This window comes from Rhinopithecus roxellana, chromosome 12 (assembly GCF_007565055.1).
Source record: "Rhinopithecus roxellana isolate Shanxi Qingling chromosome 12, ASM756505v1, whole genome shotgun sequence".
Classification (NCBI taxonomy): domain Eukaryota; kingdom Metazoa; phylum Chordata; class Mammalia; order Primates; family Cercopithecidae; genus Rhinopithecus; species Rhinopithecus roxellana.
The window spans coordinates 136408232-136419321 of record NC_044560.1 but is presented as its reverse complement, the minus strand read 5'-3'; the positions used below and the strand labels follow the sequence as shown (position 1 = coordinate 136419321).

Sequence of the window (11090 nt, the reverse complement as noted above, 5' to 3'; positions counted from 1 at the left end):
TGGTTCCATATATTTCATATTCTAAAAATAGTAAAATTTATGGTGGAAAAGTAGAACGGTGGTTGCCACTGGGGAAGGGGTTAGAGAACGACTGGGAAGTGTCATGAGGGAATTTGTGCAGTAATGTTAATGCTCTGATGGATAAGTGATAAGTAAAATAGCTAGATGGATGGTTAAGACATAAATGTTGCCAATTTTAGAATCTAAGCTGAGAATATATGGGTGACTACTGTATAATTCTTCCAACTCTTCTTTATGTTATACAATTTCAGGGCTAGGCACAGTGGCTTCTGCCTGTAATGCCAGCACTTTGGGAGGCCAAGGTGGGAGGATCACTTGAGGCCAGGAGCTTGAGACCAGCCTGGGCAACATAGTGGGACCCCATCTTTGCAAAAAAAAAAATTAGCCAGGTGTGGTTGGGCACACCTATACTCCCAGCTACTTTGGAAGCTGAGATGGGAAGATGGCTTGAGCCCAGGTGGTCAAGGCCACAGTGAACTGTGATCATGCCACTGCACTCTAGCCTAGATGACAAGCTGAGACCCTGTCTCAAAAAAAATTATTTTGTAGTAAACTATTGAGAAAAACATAATTTTGAGTGAAAAATTTTAAAAGAGTTTTATAACACTATATATGTATCTCCAAAATTCCACACATTTTGCCAAAAGGACATACCAGCAACAGACACACGTTAAACAGATCCGCCTGGCTACTGATGCAGCAGGGAAGAAAATGAGAGTGGGTAGTGGGGGATATAATGGAATAAATAAATGATATGGTTTTTTTTTCTTTTATGTATTATTTATTTATTTATTTTGAGACGGAGTCTCGCTCTATCGCCCAGGCTGGAGTGCAGTGGTGCCATCTCAGCTCACTGCAAACTCTGCGTCCCGGGTTTACGCCATTCTCCTGCCTCAGCCTCCTGAGTAGCTGGGACTACAGGCGCCCGCCACAATGCCCGGCTAATTTTTTTGTATTTTTAGTAAAGACCGGGTTTCACCATGTTAGACAGGATGGTCTCGATCTCCTGAACTCGTGATCAGCCCACCTCGGCCTCCCACAGTGCTGGGATTACAGGCGTGAGCCACCGTGTCCGGCCTTTATTTTTAATATGTATGCCCTCAAACATTCTCCTATTCAAATAAATATTTTTATGTTCACATTTTATTCAGCAGTTCTATGTAAACAAACTAGGAAGACAGTCTGTGGAAGCTTTATCTGTGTTGTTGCCAAAGGCTTGTAATATTTTTTGAAGAATATTTTCCAGAAATAATTTAGAAGTGATTCACAATTGAATCTTGTATGCCAAGAATACAGCACATGAACAAAACATTCTCTGACCGTGGATCAATCTTTTCATCTCAAAATTCCATAGATTATTTTTATATTTTATTACTACTTTTAATGTTGCAGACAATAATTAAAATGCAAAGCTTATTTTTTCATTCCTTTGAAATTGACTCAATTCTTTATTCTTCAGCCTTGCCGTTAAAAAATTTGTCAATGTCTACAAGTGCATCTCTACAAGTCTCTTCCTCCTTTTACTCTTACTCTTCCTCCTCCTACTTCTCCTCCTCTTACACACCCTCGCCTTCCTCCCCCTTCTCCTCCAGCTTCTTCTCCTCCTTCCGATATGTGATTTTGCCCATGAGGATAATTGTTTATTCTCTCTTAATGATTTATTTGTTACCATCTGCTTCCTTCTCTAATCCTTATTTTTTCTCATTAGTTTATAAGATACACCTGATCAATATGTTCATATTCATTATAGAGTTTCTCATTATTTTTAGCCCTTCCCTCTAAGTTCTGAAAAAAGTTCTATGCCATGTATTCAGTTTCCTTTGAAGCATATCATTGATTTTTTGAAATAGACTTTATTTTAAGAGCAGTTTTAGGTTTACAGAGAAATGGCACAGAAAGTATTAATATTTCCCATATACTCTCCTTTCCCCTGCCCTGTTTCTTCTATTATTTGCATCTTGCATGTGTGTCACATATTTGTTACAACTAATGAACCAATATCGATACATTATTACTAACTAAAGTCTGTGGTTTACATTAGGGCTTACTCTGTGTTGTACATTCCCTGGGTTTTGAAAAGCATAATGTCCTTTATCCAGCATACCATATCATACAGAATAGTGTCACTGCTTAAAAATACCTTGTGCTCTACCAATTAATCTCCCACCATGAACCTCTAACAACCACTGATAACTTTACTGACCTTTAGTTTTGCCTTTTCCAGATTATCATATAATTGAATTATAGTATGTAGCTTTGACAGACTAGCTTCTTTCCATTAACAATATGCATTTAAGGTTATTCCATGTGTTTTTATAACTTCATATCTGATTTCTTTTTATGGCTGAATAATACTTGATTGTATTGATGTACCACAGTTTGTTGGTCATATATCTTTTTTTTTTTACAGATTTAAATATCACTCACATTCAGAAAAGTGTCTAAAATCATAAATATACATGTGAAAGCATGAACATAAAATGAACAAAGCTGTATAATCACCACCCACAACAAAAAATGAAGCATGGTAGAATTACAAAAACCCCACTCTCACAGCATCATGATGCTTTCTTCCCCATGAAAAGAAACCACTACCCTAAGTTTTAAGATTCCCTTGCTTTTCTTTATATTTTTACTATTTAACTGTCCAAAATCATCCTACAGATGAATTTTGCATGTCTAATGAACTTTGTACCAATGGAATCACACTGCATCTACTGGGTTTGTCTAGTTATTTTGCTCAACATATTTATGGGAGTAATCATGGTGTTGCATGTACAGCTAAAGTTTGTTCAATGTCCTTGCTCTTACCTTGTGTAAATAACAAAAATATTTACCCATACTATGATCGATAGACATCTGGAGTATTCTCAGCAAATCATTGTGATGAATGATGCTGTATGAACATTCTTATATGTGTATTTTGGTACATATTTCTTATGAGTTTATACACTGAGTAGATTTAAAGTGTCATAAGAAATGCTTTTCAAATCGGGCTCTACAATCCATCAGCCTTAGATTGTTGCATATAGTCGGAGGTATAGGTCAATTTCAGTTTTATTTCACAATACTCAATTTAACAGCAACATGTATTGAATATTTGCCCTGTTCCCATTGCGCTGCAGTGCCACATTTGTTGCAATTCTGAAGTCAACATGACAGTGCATGTAAAATTCAAAAGATCTACACATAAATTATTAAAATTAATTAGATTAGTTGACAAGATTGAAGGATAAAGAAGCAAATGTGGTATTTAGTAGAAATGGTTGGGGTGAGCATCATTATTTTGTTCCCCATCGTAGAGGAAATGTTTTCAATATTTCACTGTTCCTTTTGATATTTGTTGCCATTTTTGTAGATCTTTACTATTGCTTAGTTGCCTAAATTTTCTCATGATGAATGGGTGATGAATTTAATCAAACTCTTTTTTTCAGTTTTTGATACTTAGGTCATGATGTGTTACCCTTTTATATATTGTTGGCGACATTTTGTTCAGGATTTTTGCAAGTTAGTATTTATGATGAGATAGACCTGTCATTTTCTTTTTATCTCTTTTTTTTTTTTTTTTTTTTTTTTTTTGAGATGGAGTCTCGCTCTGTCACCCAGGCTAGAGTGCTAGAGTGCAGTGGCACCATTTCAGCTCACAGCAATCTCCACCTCCCGGGTTCAAGTGATTCTCCTGCCTCAGCCTCCTGAGTAGCTGGGACTACAGGTGCGTGCCACCACGCCCGGCTTTTTTTTTTTTTTTGCATTTTTAGTAGAGACGGGGTTTCACTGTATTAGCCAGGATGGTCTTGATCTGACCTCGTGATCCACCTGCCTCAGTCTCCCAAAGTGCTGGGGTTATAGGCATGAGTCACTGTGCACAGCCAGACCTGTCATTTTCTATTCTAATGAAGCCTCTCACAAATTGTGTCAGTGTTATTATAGTGGCCTCATAAAGTTAGTTGGAAAGTGTTTCCTATTTTGTTATTCTCAGGAATAATTTTAAGATGAACATGATTTCTTCTTTAAATATTTGGTAGAATTCACTGATGACACCAGATTTCTTTTTTTTTTTTTTTTTTTTTTTTTTTTAGACGGAGTCTGGCTGTGTTGCCCAGGCTGGAGTGCAGTGGCGTGATCTCGGCTCACTGCAAGCTCCGCCTCCCGGGTTCATGCCATTCTCCCGCCTCAGCCTCCGAGTAGCTGGGACTACAGGCGCCCGCCACCACGCCCGGCTAATTTTTTGTATTTTTAGTAGAGACGGGGTTTCACCATGTTAGCCAAGATGGTCTCGATCTCCTGACCTTGTGATCCGCCCGTCTCGGCCTCCCAAAGTGCTGGGATTACAGGCTTGAGCCACCGCGCCCGGCCATGACACCAGATTTCAATGCCATACTCTTTTATCTGTGGCTTACTTAAAAGTGCTTTAATTTCCAAACACAGTTTATAATTTAGGATCCACTGAGGAGATAGAAATCTTACCAATTATTTGAAAAGAAAAATTCACATATTACAGAGTTGGTAGCTAGATTTCTGAAAGAGCAGAAAAAGAACTCTAATATATGATAGAAGTAGCAACTGCTGGAAGTAGCACCTGCAGCAAGCATCAACCACCTGAGGTCTGCGGAAACAAAGTGAAGAGACAGGAATTACTAAAACTTAGAAGTCTGGAGGACGGTCATGCTCTTCTGAAACTCAGACCTCTGAAGAGAGGCCAGTGTTCGGCTGGTTCTGCTGTCTCTGAGCTCAGAAGCAGGGCCCTGTGGTTTCAGGACTTAGACAACGAAGGATCAGTCTTTGGGAAGTTGTTTAATAATGTTTACAAGGAGCCATGATGAAATTGGTTATTCAAGTGTTAGAAAAACTGCAAATTAGGCAGCTGCTACAAGAAAAAGTACTGTTGACTGGCAGGCACAGGATATAGTATATCTCCCTGCCCCCACCACTCCTATACTCTTCTGCTAATAGTTGCCGAACACGGAACCAGATTGGGGGTGTGGAGGTCGGGAAAGATTGGCTGCAGATTCCGCCATTCCAGCCCCATAAAGCAGAGTGAAAAAATGGTGGGTTTGGAGATGAGACAATATTTATTAAATGCACACATGAATCATTTAGTTGTATTTTTATTGATTTCTAGCCAAATTTCATTGTATTCAAAAACATATTTAGTATTTCAGTATTTTGAAATCCCTTATCATTTTACTCATTTCTACAAATCTTATGTGCGCTTGAAAAGATGTGCATTTTAGTTTTTGCTAGAATCTTTTGTTCCCCCAGCTTCATATAGGTGTCAAAAGTGCTGCAGAGCTTCTAGGCATTTCAGATCCTAGACTAGACCATCATCCCCAGGAGAAAAGTAGCCCCAAATGCATGATTGTCCCAACTGTTTCTGAATTTTGACCCACCATTTCTCCATTATCTTGTCTTTTGATGCCTTTTGACATTTAAAAAGTTTGCTAACTTTTCATCTGCCAGATGTTTGTTCCAAATCACTAGTTTTATTATTACTGGAAGTGGAAGTACACAAAGTATTATTCTGTCCCTTGTATTTTTTAATTTTCCTCTCATTTTATCAAAAAAAAAACCTCACCTATTATCAGATTGATCCTCTTTAATAGGTAAACCATATGTATTTTCAAAAACATTTCCTTGGAAAGGAGTTGTTAAGAATCAAATAGTCTCATCTCTTAATACTGTCTTTTAAGCCACTGAGCATTTTAACAGATTAGTTGTTACGTCTTTTTATTTTCACCTTCGTTTTCTTGATTGAGTCAACCCCTTTACGGTCCTCCCTAAATCATCCTGTCCTCCATGAGACAACTTACAGTATTTGCTATGTCAAGGGCAGGGTGAAAACAGGTGATAGATTTTTCTCAAAGAAGAAAAAAATTTCAAGATTTTGCAAGGGACTTATCCCTTCCCATAATAATAACATTTTATCTGTATCACTACAGCCTTTCCATTTGCCTTATGACTCGCATTTCATCATCAGTAGTTAAAGCAGAGGAAACGTGGGAACCATTTGCTGTTTCTGCTTACGGCCTCATCAACGGCTGCATCTGTTTTTTGTGGATTCTTGGCATCCACGTTCTTGTGGATCAACAAACACATTATGGTAGGTAGCAATAGCACTATCGGTTTCAGACGCGTCCACACCAAAATGGAATAAAAAAGTAATCCAAAGAAAGGTTGAGATCCTGTATTCCTTAAATTCGGTGTCCAGTACAAGTCAGCCCAATTTCCTTTCAGTACCTGCATTTTTAGCGCACACATCCCTTCCATTCTGTAATTCTTTTTTTTTTTTCTTCCTGTATTGCAAGCTTCTCCGTTCTCTCCTTTATGGGATATTTTCTTGGTTGGTAGATGGGTAGGTACATAAAGTCCGATTTGGTTGAGTTTATTTGGGTTTGTGTCGCGTTTGAAGAAAAAATAAATTCAAACTCTAGAGGGAAGGCAGTAGAGCTGGACTAGCAGTAGAAAATTAAACAGCTAACCAAAAGAGAATAGTGACTATACAAATACTGACTATCCAAACGAGAAAGAGACGACTTAGGGGGAAGTGCTGCCCCGCAAAAAATTCCGGGAATTGTCCATAAGATCCACAGGGTCAGAGACACGCGCCAGGAAAGGCGCCTTTCATGCACGGTCCGCTGGGGAAAATAGAGAAACATATATACGAGCTCTCTGTCTTTGGCAGCATTTCGGTTCCGGGAAGGGGGCGTTAAGGAATTCCTTTGGGACCCGCACATGTGACATACGATCCAGACTGTCAGCATGGCAGCCTGCACTTGCGTCCCAGGCAGGCAGAGAGGCAGAGCGTTATTCTAGGAATTCTGGGAAGTGTAGTTTGGGAGCCCCGTGTAGTCGGGTAACTTCCGCTCTAGGAGGCTGAGGCCGGCTCCCTGATCCCGTTGGGAATTCTGGGAAGCGTAGTCCAGGAGGTCTCTGCAGGCAGAGCCACTTCCGCCCCAGGTACGCTAGGCCGCGGCCTTCGTTCCTCCCAGAAAGGTGAGCCCTCCCCGCCCTGCGTCCTGCTTCTTCTGTCCATACTGATGTTCCTTTTGCTGGGGGCCCGTAGCAACGGGGCAGTCGCTCTAGGGGATGAGAATCCACTTGCGGCGAAGGGCGGGATTTGTGTTTTCTTTGAATGAGCCTTCTCCAGTGTGGGGCGGCTGGCGCATCCCCACTTAGCGCTGGGAGTCCAGGATCCTACATCGCAGGGACTGGGGATCTCCTGGGTTCTGTACTCCCCCAGCCCTTTCCCTTGACCATCAGCCAGCTCTGCCACTTAATAGCAGTGTAATAACAGGCGCGTATCTTAATCTCTCTGCCTATGTTTCTTTTTCTTATAAATGGTACTAATATCTATCTGATGGAGTTCTTTTGAGAGTTAAATAAAAAGAGTTAGAACAGAGCCTGACAGATGATAAAAGATGGGTCTCTTGTTATTAGCACTTTTTCATTTTCTGAGAAGCACCCAGTTCCCTGAAAGCGTCTGTGAACCCAGGATGGGGTCAGAGCTCCAGCTGCAGAGTATCCCTGGCCCTTTTCTGATCACTGAGAGATTTTTCTTTAGGAGAGGATCACTCCCGGCTGTCTGGGTAGTCTGCTGTAATTCATGCAGGAGTTCTGATTTCTCCCATCCTCCTTTCCTTCTTTAGCCTTGACTTCTTGAAAAAGGCTGCAGGGAGAAGGAGGGAATGACCCTTTGGCACTTGGCAGTGGAGTCTCACCTGAGTAGTACTTATCATCCTTTCTTTCCAGGGGAGACGATATTTCCTTCATTCCTTGGGAAATTCTGCTCGAAGATGCCCTGATATTTGTTCAATAAATGCAGAAACGGATGAGGGAGTACTTGGGTATGAGTAATAAAGATAGTATTTAAACATTTAGTGCTGATTATTCTAAGAGTTTGATATGAATTAACGTATTTAATCCTCACAAGAGCCCTTTGAGGCTGGGTTGGGTACTACCATTTTCATCTCAAAGATAAGCAAACAGACACAGAGCATAGGCTGGTTTAGGTCACCCAGGTGGTAAGAGCCTGAGTTGGGATTTTAATTCAAATAGTTTCCATCCATTGCTTTAGTTGTTGATGTGTTTAGTATCAGCTTCAGAAGACATGTTTGGATTTTTCTAGAGGACCCTGAAAGCGAGGTTAATGAGCTTTGAATTTTTCATGTTGTTTTAGTTATCTGTAATTTAATTTTACTTGAAATATTTATGGTTCACATTCTAATTCTATAAATAATTGCATATTGTAAAAGATTAAGAAAGTATAGAAAGTGTAAAAGAAAAAACTAATTATGCTAACTACAGGCTATAACAATAACAATATTAATATTTCAATATTTTCCTCTTCCGTAGACTTCTTTTTGAATTTTTACCCATGTTTAACCAAATAGGCTTCATAGGTTTAATTTTCCCTTAAGTTTTTACTACGGAAATTTATAAGCATAGCCAAATGTAATATGACTAAAATAATTCTGTGGAAACATCACTCAGCTTCAACCTTTGTTAACATTTGCCAGTCTTGTATCAACTCCCCGCCCTGCCGGGGTCCAGCCCTAGCGTGTCCAAGGTATCCCAAAGGGGAGAGGCAAGGTGGTGAGAGACAATAAAGACACCAGACACAACATACAAGAAGACACAGACAAGACTGCAGCCCAGCAAAGGGCTGACAGCCCCGAATGATTTTTACTACAAGCTTATATAGTATCTTATAGAACAATTGTCAATTAGTAGAGCATCAGGCGATTACATAATTATAGAACAATTGTCAATCAGCAGAGCATCAGGTGATTACATAATTATATATAGATTATTAGGATAGTCTCAGAAGTACATCAAGAACAGTTCTCTTCATAGATGGTCAGTTTGTTCTTCTTTCCTTGGTTACCCTTTTGGGGAATAAGCAAGCTTAATGGTTAACATAACAAAGTCTTATATTAGACTTGGTGGCTCTTGCGGTTACAGGTGCTAGAAGGGACTATTGTGTGGTCTTTGAGGAAATGGTCATAGGGACAAATTATAGCAGCACAATTGGTTATAGGCTTAGAACTGGCACAGCAGTCTCTATTAAGTGCAAGGTTATACTTTAACATTGATTATATAACTATGTACAACAATTTTTCTTTTTTCTAAGTTTAGTATTTTACTTTTATTTTTGTTTAGGGCACCAAATTTAATATCCTTGTCGTCTTACTGTGTCCCACAAACTTAAATCTTTTCATAGAATTAACCTCCCATCTATCCACACCATTTTTTCACCATTTATATAATCCCCAGAATATGAAATAAGTTAGGAACTTAACCATGACAAATTTTGCATAGAATTTTTGCCTTTAGGGAAATACCATATTTCCTTTTTTCCCTTATGTGTTCCCATCACATACCCCCACTGGCCATTAACCCATATTGCAGGGACAGGCCCAGGGCCAAATTTTCCGAGGGTAATGTGGTAAGATTTTTCTTCTATCTTTCCAGCTCATGGGTATTGCCCCATTTTCCAAGATCTGGAGTGGGGGTGGGCAATACTATTACCGAATGAGTAACACTCCCCAGACCTCACCGTGAATCCCCTCCAATAGTTATCTGCATATATATGATCAACCAAATGCAAAGCAAAATAGCATAGATTATTCCAGCGATACAGAAGAGCCCACCAGCGCCACCTGCTGCACAGGCCTTGGAAGTGGCCTTGCCAACATCCAGAGGGCTCTGAGCCTTGCTCGAGAGCAGCCTTATGCGATCAGGGTCTGGGTCGTCCCTCTCCTGCATGGCCTGCGCCACCGCCCCTATTTTTTTGTTTCAGTATTTTAAAGCAAATCTCTAATATCGACTTAGTATAATATTGTTTGATTGATTGTCATAACTGTCAAACCTTGATGATCATAAATTGCTTATATCCAAGACTGTGAAAGGGAAATGCCAGCAGCTACTCTAAGGTTTTCATTCGTTGCAGCTTACAGAATGGTCCTTACTTGGGAAAGCTAGGGGATGCAAGGGAGTTGTACCTTGGAGAAGGATGGTGATAAATTTTGTGTTCAAGTATAGAGTTTGCCTTGCCTAAGTCTTGTAGCTCTTTGTTTCTTATTTCTCTGTATGTATATCCATACACTGAAAGTTCTTCTATTTCTAGGACCATGTAATATTTTTCTCTGTGTGCCCAGCACACTGTACAAGGTTGTTAAAGGTTTATGGTTAGAGTAGCTACTCAACAGACAGCTGGCATCAAGGATTTGTCGTGTAGAATTGGAATTAGGTATCAAAATAAAATAGGAATAATCCCTGGAGATATTCCTTAATCTCACTGAATATTGGTAGGTTATAGAATCCACCAACTATTTCAGAGTATTGAAGAGTTGAAGAACAATGATTGGTTATGTTTTGATAATCTAAAAAAAATTCCTAGGAAACCAATTGTTAGAAATGATAACATTTATAGACCATGCCTTATAACTGAGGTCGTGTTTCCAGGTTTTTAAAACAGGTTTTTAAAACAGGTTTTTAAAAAATGTTTCTACAGTAAAATTGACTCTTTTGTTATTTTTGGTGTACAATTCTATTACAACACAGGTATAGTTTGTATAACAACTACCATAGTTAGAAAAAGAACAGTTCCATCACCCCAAAAACTCCCCTCATGTCTTCCCTCATAATCACCCCTCACCATACCTGTAACCACTGGCAACTACCATCACCACTAAAACTCTATAGTTTTGTCTTTTTGAGAATGTCATGTAAATGAACTGATGCTGTATGTAAAATTTGAGACTGGATTCTTTTACTTAGCAAATTGCGCTTGACATTCATCCAAGTTGTTGTATGTATCAATACTTCGTTTCTGTTTACTTCTGTTTAACAGAAGTATCCACTTTATGCATATATCACAGTTTATCTATTCACTGGTTGATAGACTTTTCCCCCCACTTTTTGGCATTTATGAAGAGAGCTGATGTAAACATTCATGTACAGTTTTTTGTGCTTATTTCTGTAGGGTATGAAACCAGGAGTGGGGTTACTGAGTCATATGGGAAATGTATGTTTAAGAAACTGCCAAACTGTAGTATCTGTACCATTTT

The 11090-nt window shown here is 39.3% G+C and overlaps 1 protein-coding gene across 1 annotated transcript in view; it reads left to right on the top strand.

Annotated features, from left to right (window-relative positions):
* Positions 1 to 6959: 6959 nt before the first annotated feature.
* Positions 6960 to 11090, top strand: part of ZNF112 (zinc finger protein 112) — a 38485-nt gene continuing 34354 nt past the window's right edge. The window contains exon 1 of the mRNA XM_030913268.1: positions 6960 to 7014. The gene's annotated coding sequence lies outside the window, so the exon portion shown is untranslated. The remainder of the gene's footprint in view (positions 7015 to 11090) is intronic.